Source organism: Sturnus vulgaris, unplaced genomic scaffold (assembly GCF_052056855.1).
Source record: "Sturnus vulgaris isolate bStuVul1 unplaced genomic scaffold, bStuVul1.hap1 Scaffold_151, whole genome shotgun sequence".
NCBI classification, from domain to species: Eukaryota; Metazoa; Chordata; class Aves; order Passeriformes; family Sturnidae; genus Sturnus; species Sturnus vulgaris.
In genome coordinates, this window is record NW_028276070.1 from 254,377 (window position 1) to 264,908 (window position 10,532).

Consider the following 10,532-nt stretch of genomic DNA (forward strand, 5'->3'; position numbering starts at 1 on the left):
GCCGGTAGGAGGCGTCTAAGGTGCTTTGAAAGGTGGAGCTTCTTTGCTCTAGGACAGTCTGGGAGAGCTGAGGGTGTCCAATCTGGAGAACAGAAGGCTCCAGGGAGATCTTCGAGCCCTTTGCAGTGCCTGCTGGGGCTCCAAGATAGCTGGGGAGGGACTTTGGAAAAGGGTCTGGACTCGCAGGACAAGGGGGAATAGCTTCAAACTGCCAGAGGGCTGGGATAGATGGGATATTGGAAAGGAAATCTTCCTTGGGTGGGTGCTGAGGCACATGTTGCTCAAAGAGGCTGTGTAGGAGCCCCATGGCAGGAAGCGTCCAGGGCCAGGCTGGAGCGGACATGGAGCAACCTGGACTAGTGGAAAAGTGTCCCTGCCCGTGTCAGGATGTGGGAAGAAGATAATTTGTCTCTAAGGTCGCTTCCAGTCCAAACCATTCTGGGATTCTAGGATTCATGGAAGGCCCTTTTCCAAGTGAAGTGTTGTATCTCTTGGCTCCCAGCTTGTAGTTGCCAGTTCTTCTGGAAGCAGGCGTGGCGAAGCAGCTGTGATGAGCCATGGGTTCTCAATAGGACGAGTGTGATATATTTGCAGAGAGGAAGGCTGCAGACAGATCTTCAAGGTCCAGGTAAAACAAGCAAAGGATTGAATAGAAGCCAAAGATTGGTTGTGTTAGTCAGTTTGCTGGCTGTTGAAATGGCCCCAGGTAATTTTCAACATTTCTAATTTGGATTTGTTTGAGTAAAAAATGAATGTGTTACCTCCAGCGTAGGCTCTCCAATGCATCTCCATGTGCTCCCATCTCTTTGTTGTATATCGGGTTCTATTAACTGAAGACAGAATCATAACACAGTAGTAAAACATTTAGAGGTGTAGTTAGCCAGCTTCAGGAGTTTTCAACTCAGCTGTTGACTTTTCTGGTAACTGTAGGCAAGGCAACACAATCCAGTTACTCCACTTTTCCTCTCTGAGGAAAAGATGATCTTTTTTTTTTTTTTTTCTCATTTTGAAAATAGCCTTGAATGAAGAGAGTTATGCACGTGGCATGTAGGATTCATTATTTTACCTTTCTCTTCTGTTGTCTTTCGCGTACTAGTCTTTTTAAAATTTTTTTGTCTCTGTTCTCCATTCAGTAGGTTTGAAAGAATTCTAATTGTTGAGATGATGGTTCTTTGAAGGCTCACTTAGCCCACCTTTTGGGTGAAGGAAAGAAGAAGACAAGGTCCTCTAGGAAGAGTAAAAAGCATACTTTCAAGAGACATTCAGAGATGTCTGCTGATGCCACGCAATTACCGTGTAATCAGCAGAAATGTGTTGGAAAAACACCCATCAGTGACTTCACAAGAAAGCCACACTCAAGACAGGTAAAGAACAGAAGCATAAAACCCCAAAGGTATGAAATGGACAGATTTTCATTGGGAATGAGCAACTCCTGTATTCTTGGTTCTAGAACTAGGGGCTTGTAATAAATAGACTGTCTCCTTGCCAAACGTAAACTTGGTGTCATGAACTGCTCACTGCCCGTTGAAGTGCAGGGCTAGTAGACTAATATTTGCCATGGCAGGCATATTGTATGGCTTTCCTGTTAAAAAGAAATTGGTTTTGCTCATAGCAATCTAGATATGTACCCAGTCTGACACCTATTTTTTAGGCTATATTTCCAAGTAAATGGCTTCCATGATGATGCAGTAAGTTTATGTCATGAACAGGAATGAAGTGATTGCATGCATCCTTTTTTACCCTAAGCCAGCTGCTGAGTAATGAGACAGAGACTCTCACTGACGCCAAGGAGTGCCCGTGCTTTTGGGAAAAGCACTGGGCAGATAAAGCCTATTTCCACATTTCTTGCTAGCGTCTCCTTCAAAGTTCATGGGTTTGTGCATCTTTTAGAGCGGTTCTAGATGTTCTTTGTAGTTTACATGTACTAAATGTAGCAGGTATTGCTTTCATGCCGTCCTACTAGATTTGAAGTTGGGATCTACTCAGGCTTCAATGTCTCAGAAGAAGCAACGTCGATTCTTTGAATTCTACTCTTGAACGTGAGAATGCTACTTATGTAGTTAATGAATTAATTAAATCGAATTCACTTGAATGGAAAAATTGTCTTGTTCATGTAGATTTTAACTTGGGAAATTGATATTTGAGTTCTACTTTTCATTGTTGTTGCTTTTCTGTATTCTTTGATTGCACAGATAGCAGATGTACTGACCAAGTATTGTGTGAAACTGGAGGAAATGTCCTTCCTCTTGGCAGCTGATGTTCACAAGCTCATTAACGCTAAGGCCATGGTAAATGTTTTACCTGGGGCAAGATAGCAGTCTGAATATTCCTAGAATGTCTTTCTTTCCCCAGATGAAATTCATTTTTTCTGCCTATCAATCACTGAAATATAGAAGAAATTTCTACTTGACGGGGTATTGGTTATCATTTGTGTTCTTTTCTCCCCTCATTTTCTGTAGAAGAGACAATTTTTGGTTTGTTTTTGCATGTTGTATGCTGCTTCTACTTCTGGTTTTGTTTTTTAATACACAGAATATAAACGGAGCACTGCTGGATAATGAGAGGGCAACTGCCAAGCTACTCTTGAATCGAATGAAATCAGAGCTTGAGAAAGAAAAATGGCATCAACTGAAATGGCAAGGGACTGGAAGCTCATGCAAAAGAAGTGTGGAGTTCAGAGTTTCAGGTCAGAAATTTGGCAGTCTTCTTTTGGACAATGAGCAACACCAAGAGGCTAGTGTTCACTTTTGGTTTCTGTTAAAGTAATACTTGATCATTTTTTCTTTCTACGTGATACCACGTATGATATCACATATATCATGTGATTCCATCCTACATATCTACTTTCCATCCTGCAGAGAATTTATGGCAAGTGAAGAAATACAGAATCCCCCAACTGTGAATATGGAAATGGAAAAGTTGATAAAGGAGCAGATGGTACTCAGTGAAGAGAGACTGAAGGTTTTGCAATATATCGGGTATGGCAAAAGAGGGTATAGCATAAAGGAAAACAATTGTTGCTGGAGTTAATGAAGGACTTGGCTACAAAATGCACTTTGCTTCCTGTCAATGTGTGATTGCTAAATGCAGCAGTAAGGCAGGGTCTACATCTATTTCTGTACAGCTCTTTTGAATGGAAAAAATGCATTCTTGATTTTCAGTGCCCCAGCTACACTTAATAGGTGGCGATCAGGCTCTAAAAATGGAGGAATGCAGAAGTAAATCTCGAAACATAGCAGAAATGGGCAAAGAGGGGTGGAGAGCTAGAACTTGGTGTTTTTGTCAAGGCATTTTTTTCTCCATGGCGTGGGATTTTATTTGCGGAATAAATGAAGAGAGGAGTCTGGATAGAAATCTAACGTTGCTACGTTTGAATATCCATCCTGAACACAAGACACATTGGTGTGGGTGCAATGCATTACGATCTTTACAGGGAGGTTTTTTACGGTGGATGTAGGAACCAGGTAGATGACAGTTAGTTCCTTATCGGGCAGTAAACAGTTGGCCTTGAACAACAACAATCTCAGGTTTATTTTCATTGCCAAGATGGCTGTAAATAAAAGAACGCCCAGTAGTATGGATATTCGGATTCATAATTTTATATTTGAAGTACTGACTGGTTTGTATTTTAGGATACCTGACTCTTGTTTCCTGCTTTGATAGCACCCTGTTGCCTCCAACACGTGCCAAATCTGATGGAAATGAATGGTGCAGAACTCTGGAGAATTGAAACAAAAGTCTAGGTAGGTCGGGAAATCCTAAGAACAGTCTGGAATTCAAGCAATATTTTCTTTTCTCCTGGGCAACGATGAGGCAGACGGTTGCTTTGAGAGTGCATGTTTGCTCTATTCTTTGTTCCGTGTGTTGCCACATACCTTCTCAGTTGCTTGGAGGTGGCAGTAAGAGCCAAAGAAGCTGCCTGTGGCATGGCTTTCCTTTGGCCAGTACAAACACCTGTGCATGGGGAGATCTAGCAGGAACTGGCTCGGTTAGAATGAATCTGGGGGAAATCAAATGTTAATTTTGACGTGGATCCCTTCTCAGTCATACAAAAATACTCCTTTTTAACTCCTGGAGAAGAAGAGGGGAAGTATGAGAAGAAGAGGGGAAGTATTGGAGATACTTCCTTTCTCTGTGTCCTTGCAGCATGCCTTCCCGCTCTGTGTCTGCCTTCTCTTGCTCCAGAGCACATCCAGTTGGGATGTTTGTAGCCTGTATGGTAGCAAAGAAGTTGGTAGCGATTGTTAAGTACCTTGCTACTTTGAAGCATAATGAGAAACAGCTGTGTATGAAAATGTCTTGATTTCTTTGGCTGGTAATGTCTGGTGTCTGTAGGCACTGCTGGCATCTGTTCCGTGTGCTGAGATTCAGCACATGGCCTCTGTCATGTTTCCATGTCACACTGCACTGTGAAAGATGGGAATTTTGACTGTGGTCTGTTCCGTATCATTCAGACAGCCCTAATGTGGAGTGCGTGGAGAAAATGAGCATCCAGTATGAGCTGGTCGAGGGCAAATGTCAGGAGAAAGGGCAGATGTGCAAGTTGAGTGCCACAGCTTTTGGCTGTGATAGCCGTGGTCCAATGTGTCATTAGAGAGAGTAAAGATGCACCAGACAGTGAGATAACAAGTGGAATTCCTTTTTAACCTCCGCCTTACTCTGTTCAAAAAGTAAGCCATCCGTTTGGTTTCACAGTAGTAGTTGGTATTTGTGCTTGAAATGTGGAAAAGCCGTAACAAATGCCAGTAATGAAGGGAGTGCTGTCCTACATGAATGTGGAAGATGCAAGGAGCCTCAGCCCTTGTGCTAAATCTGTCTTATCTTGGGAAAGAAATTCCACCTCTGCCTCAATTTCTCCCTTTGTGTCCAACCAGATGGTATTGTTTAGTAATCTAATATGGCATGTGGGAGGCTGAATCTATCTCTGTCCATCACAAGAAAAGAAACACTACGTTTAGCCAGGCTCTCTGAAAGCCACACAGTATTTCTTCTGTGCATGTCAATAATTTGTTCTTCTTTTCCTTCAGATGACCCTGTTGGATGTGAACATTTGCACAGCAGAAGATGCTGAAGTTGTGCACTCCAACATGCTTCAGATGACTGAGAAACGAAAATGTAGGTTTGAAGAAGTGGAGCACGTGGATGTACGTTTCTTTTATTTGATGACATATATCTTCATCACTCCTTGGGATTAGTCTGTTCTTCCTGTGCTCCCACCTGCAATGCCTTCTGCGTGGTAGGCTGTTGATGTCACCTTAGAAAGAGGTCCATAGTGTGACAAAACACTCCAGAGAAACAGTTTGGTGTGGAAGAGTTTCATGTGGAAGTGTTCATAATTCTTGTGTTTATTATTTGTAATAGAAATAGATTGTATTTTTATGATCATTTCTATCTGAAATACATAGGATAGCGATGAATGACATATGGCCCAGTCTGCTTAAGATCAGACTTCAGGAAGAGCTGGAAATGATCTCCCAAATGTCTTCCAATCTTTTCTATACATAAAAAAAGTCGGGCAGTTGTTTCTAAAGGGATAAATTATAGAATGTGATTTGGTGCTTTATGGTGCCAGAATAAACAGAAGTTTTGAGAATCCGCATTCTTACCAGTTTACTTGGAGACTGATTTTTTTTTACTCTCCAGATAGAAGACGCCATGTTGGATACCAGTCGTAAAATTCCAGGCAGCCTTTTATCATGTTACATATCCTCTTACTCATTCATTTCACCTTCCAGCAGTTTAGAAAGAACTTGTTCACTTGAATGTTTTTCTTTGGAGTGATTTGAAGGAGACGGCTAAATGGCCATAATCCAGGTAGAAACATAAAAACAAGGGTGTGCTATAAAGACAGGACTTCTTAATGCAAAGAGCCCTCTGAAATTCAAAATACCTGCTATAAAATTAAAAATGTAATCTTTGACTTTTAGATGGGAATTTCTCCTCTTCAGTTTCATTCTGTCAGGTGCATTTTTGCTAACTGCTTGATTCACGCTGAATGGACAGTCCTGTCTTATTGTTGGTATGGCAACAGCGATAGAGATCACTGCTGCTTTCTGTAGAAAGTGGCTGCAAGTTGCTATGACGAGATCTTGTGCAGGTCTAGAGTCTGATTGGATGTGAGGTTCTCATTGTTTCAGAACACCAACTTGGGGTGGCAGTGTCAGAGGTGTTCATTATCTAGGAAGATTTTCATAGGCGATGAGTTTTGCTGAGGTAGCTTTCTCTTCTGGGTGTAGAAGATATGTGCATAATTAACTTCCTTGAATCCTAAAGAGCTGGGGAGATTTTAGTATCTACGAAACCATTTTTACTAGCTTTTTTATGTGGCCTTAGATGATGAAAGTGATCTGGATACAATCTTAGAAAAAAGGCAAACGGTGAGCTGTGAGGAAGAGCTGAAGGAGTATTTGGAGAACACCCTTTCTTCTTGAGATCAACTTAGAACAAGGTATGAATTTGGTATGTTTTGTAAACTTAAAAGGTAGAGCATCTTTGAACATTGGTTGTACTACTTAGGCCTTGTTTTAATGCTGTTGTGTGAAGGTATGGAAAAAGAGTGCTTTTCACTTCATGTAAGAATATAGAATAATGTCCCTACTGAACAAGGTTAAGGCAAATAATGCCCACGGTTTAGGAATGGGACAAAGGAAGACTGCTATCATTCAAAAACCATAGCACATCAGTATTACTGTGCATACCATCACATCCATGCCTTATTCAGAAGGTAAAAGTAGTAGTGCAGATTCTTGGATCACCGGAATCAGAAGTTGGTCTGCACCATCATCTCTTCACTCATAGATTTGATCTCATTCAAAGTTCTAGGAACTCAGACGTTTAAGACAGCCAAGCACCGGCAACTTTAAAAACCATCTAAAAATGGGTACAATACCGCTCTCCTTCCTGAAGAGCTTAGCAGCAGCTCTGAAGCCGTAGAGGAAGCAGCACTGTTCACACACCCAGGAGGTCTTTCCTACCTGCTCGATCAGAGGCACATTAGAAGAGCAGTGTGGACCTGAGGGGCAGATGCACATACCTTCACACACCTCGCAGTGGGACTGTGGTTAGAGCTGGAGGTTTGATACTCTTCCTAATAATTTGAGCCGTTAAAACAAAGCCAGAGGTAACAGACCAAGTGAAAATACAATGCCAGGTTGCGGAAAGAGAATGTTACCTATCTGAACTCGTACAAAAATTCCCCATCATTCTCTTTGTTTAGGAGACCAAGCCAATGTCCGTGTAAATGAAAACAAGTGTGAATATTGATTTTTCTTGAATCAAGACTCAGCTTTATGTCCAAGTCAAAGGCAAATAAACCAGAAAGGCTCCGCTGAGCACAGTGCAGAACTAACATGGAAGACAGTCATTTGACCTCTTATGTAAGCAGTGTTGGTGTGGTTCCCCATCCAAAAGGAAGGATGTCAAATGCTTCTTTGGAAATATTTTAACTTCTCTGCGTTTCTTTCTTTGTAATGAACTAATCTCTAACAAGCCAGGACGTGATTGTGTTCAGTAGAAACAGATCAATGGCAACATTTAGCCTAAAGGTTTTATGAGATTGATCAGGAAGTTCGATTTCGATTTAAAGGCACTGTAGTCATATTTAATTTTATTTCTCTCCGCACTTGAGTCTCTTAAACAGGGACCTTCAATTGGACAGGAACGGGACACTGAAGCAAATTGTAATGGATGACGTAATGGCTTACCCAGAAGCATTTTGTGGGAATTGATTTCTTCTAGGTATCCATCAGCCAGCATTTTAGTGTGAAGGGAATCTTCAAACAGGTAAAACAAAAATTCCCGTTGGTTTCAAACCTGACTGCTATATTAATTTTTCACTTTGGAGAAAATTTTCATGACCTTTAAAATTCAGACTGTATCAAGTATTGTTTCAGCCATTGAAGAAAGTGCTTTTGATGGAGATAGGAGAGGGAAACCAAAACATTTCTCAGAGCCACACTTTGAGCTCTGTCCTTGTTACAAACGGCACTTGAGCAAATGCATTTGCCTTTGGAACAGAAAACGACAAGGTAACAGGCTTATCATTACGGATTTGAGTGTTCCAGGTTCTTTAGGTAGTAAGTGATCTATTCAAGATGATCTCTTCCTGAAATAGATCCATTTTGAGAAGGGATATGGATTTCTTAGAAGAAGGCAAATCCCTATGTTAAAACGGTGTGGTGGGTGTTTTTTGTTGTTGTTGTTTTGCAAGTTTTAGAACTTGCAAGGCACAATCGACTTCATAGTTGGAGATGCAGATAAGACCACGACATTCCAAACAGGTGTTTCTTTTTGGTTGTTTTTCAATCTGTCTATCTTTGGATTGTAACCAGTAGAACTGTGCTTGAACTGGAAAGAAGTAGCGGAGGTTTCAGAAGTGGAGCATGCGGTGGAACAGTAAGCTGAGAGCATTGTGCAAGGAGAGGAAAGAGGGGAAAATGGTAAGAGTTTCCTGAGTCGGAAGGGACCCCTAGGGATCGTCAAAGTCCAACTCCTGGCCCTGCACAGACACTCCAACAGTCCCACCCTCTGCATCCCTGAGAGCATTGGCCAAACGCTCCTGGATCTCTGGCAGCCTTGGGGCTGTGCCCATTGCCTGGAGAACCTATTCAGTGCCCGACCAGCCTCTGAGGAAAAAAACCTTTCCCTGATAGCCAGCCTAATCGTCCCCTGACACAGCTCCTGGCATTCCCTTGGCTCCTGTCCCTGGTCGCAGAGAGCAGAGAGCAAAGCTGTCCCTGTGCTGCCCTTGGGAGGAGCTGAGAGGTCCCAAGTGAGGTGTGAGCTCAGTGTCCTCTCTGCAGCTGAACCAAATGCCCTGAGCCACTCTTTGTATGGCTTTCCCTCCAGCCTCTTCGCTATCCCTGTGTCCCTCCTTTGGACATTTCTCCAATAGCCTGAGGTCTTTCTGACGCTGTGGCATCCAAAATTGCCCCCAGGGCTTGAAGAGAGCGCAGTCCCAGCCCAGAGCAGAGCGGGACAATCGCCTCTCTCGAGCGAGCGGTGCCAGAAGATAGGGACAGTTGTCAAAAAATCAGCTGGAGAAAGAAATCTAACAGAGAAACGGGTGATCTTGGCACAGGAAATGGAAGAAGCAGAGGAAGAAGAAGATGAGGAGAGGATTCCTTGTAAAAGTGAAGAAAATGAGCATGCAGAACAGGGACTAAGCATTATGCAGGTAAGTGAGCAAGAGAATAAGTTTGAAAGTGAAGGCAGTTTTGTCCAAAAGAAGGAGGAATAGGAAGTCTTTTTGCTGAGAATGAATAGAAAGTTTTTTTGCATTTAGTTTGTATACGAAGCGCACAGGGCTCTAGATCCTTTTGTGGGAAAATGGAGTGTGTAAAGTTGCCAATCATTTTGGAGCGAATTTGGAGGTTTTTGGGGTCCCAGGTGAATTTTGGGTTGAATTCTGGGGATTTGGGAGTGCCCAGGTGAATTGGGGGGGGCGGGGCGGGGCGGGGATTTGGGGAGATCCAGGTGAGTTTTGAGGGGTCCCAGGTTGATTTTGGGGGAGAATTTGTGGAATTTTGGGGGATCCCGGGTAGCGAGGTTTGGGGTGAATTTGTGGAATGTGGGGAGTCCCAGTTGAATTTTAGGGGGAATTTGTGGAATTCTAGGGATCTCAGGGGAATTTTGGGGTGAATTTGGTGAATTTTAGGGTATACTTGTGAATTTTAGGGTTCTCAGGTGAGTTTTGGGAATGCCAGGCGTATTTTGGGGTGAATTCTGTCGATTTTGGGGTATCCAGGTGAGCATTTGGAAGTCGTGGGAGAATTTTGGGATGAATTTGGGGGGATGCAGGTGGATTTTCCGTGGAATTTTGGTGATTTTTGGGAGTCCCAGATGGGTCTGGGAGTGAATTTGGTGGATTTGGGGGTATCTGGGAGGGTTTTGAGGGGGATTGGAGACATTTTGGAGTGAATTTGGGAGGTGTTGGGGGGACTGGGTCTTGGGGGTGATTTGAGGGGTTTTGGGGGTTGCAGGTGGGATTTTGGGGTGAAGCCCTGGAATTTGGGGGTCCCCCGTGAATTTTGGGGTGAATTTGTGGGCTTTTGGGAGTTGCCAGGTGAGTGCTGAGCGTCCCAGGGGGGACTTCGGGGTGAATTTTGGGGATTTGGGGTTTCCCAGGTGAATTTCTGAGGTGGAAAGGTTCAAAAAGGGTTTTTTTTGAAAACAAGTTAAAGCCAGAAGGTTATTGAAAATTAATAGATGTGATGCAAGTAGGTAATATGCAGACAATACACAGCGAGACAAATCATGGGAAAAATACAGTGGTAACACATGAGTGTGTGAGGATGGGATCAGTATAGCTAAGGCTCAGTTGAAGCTGAATTTGGAAAAGCATGCCAAAACTAAGAATAATAAAGGCACCTACGGGTATTTCAGTGGGAAAAGGAAGATGAAAAGAAACCTATCACACCTCCCCTATTCCCCCCCCCCCCCCACCCCCATAAGCCAGACAGGACTAGTGACAACAGACAAGGAGAAGGCTGAGGTACTCAACAAGTGTTGGTCTCAATTTTTACTGCCAGTCA

The 10,532-nt window shown here is 42.9% G+C and overlaps 1 long non-coding RNA gene across 1 annotated transcript; it reads left to right on the forward strand.

Moving 5' to 3' along the window:
• Window positions 1-837: 837 nt before the first annotated feature.
• LOC148219367 (uncharacterized) lies at window positions 838-5,045 on the forward strand. The gene is made up of 6 exons (XR_015799809.1): window positions 838-1,364; window positions 2,193-2,288; window positions 2,533-2,686; window positions 2,859-2,978; window positions 3,664-3,743; window positions 5,028-5,045. It is a non-coding gene; the product is annotated as an uncharacterized LOC148219367 (long non-coding RNA).
• The last annotated feature ends 5,487 nt before the right edge of the window (window positions 5,046-10,532 follow it).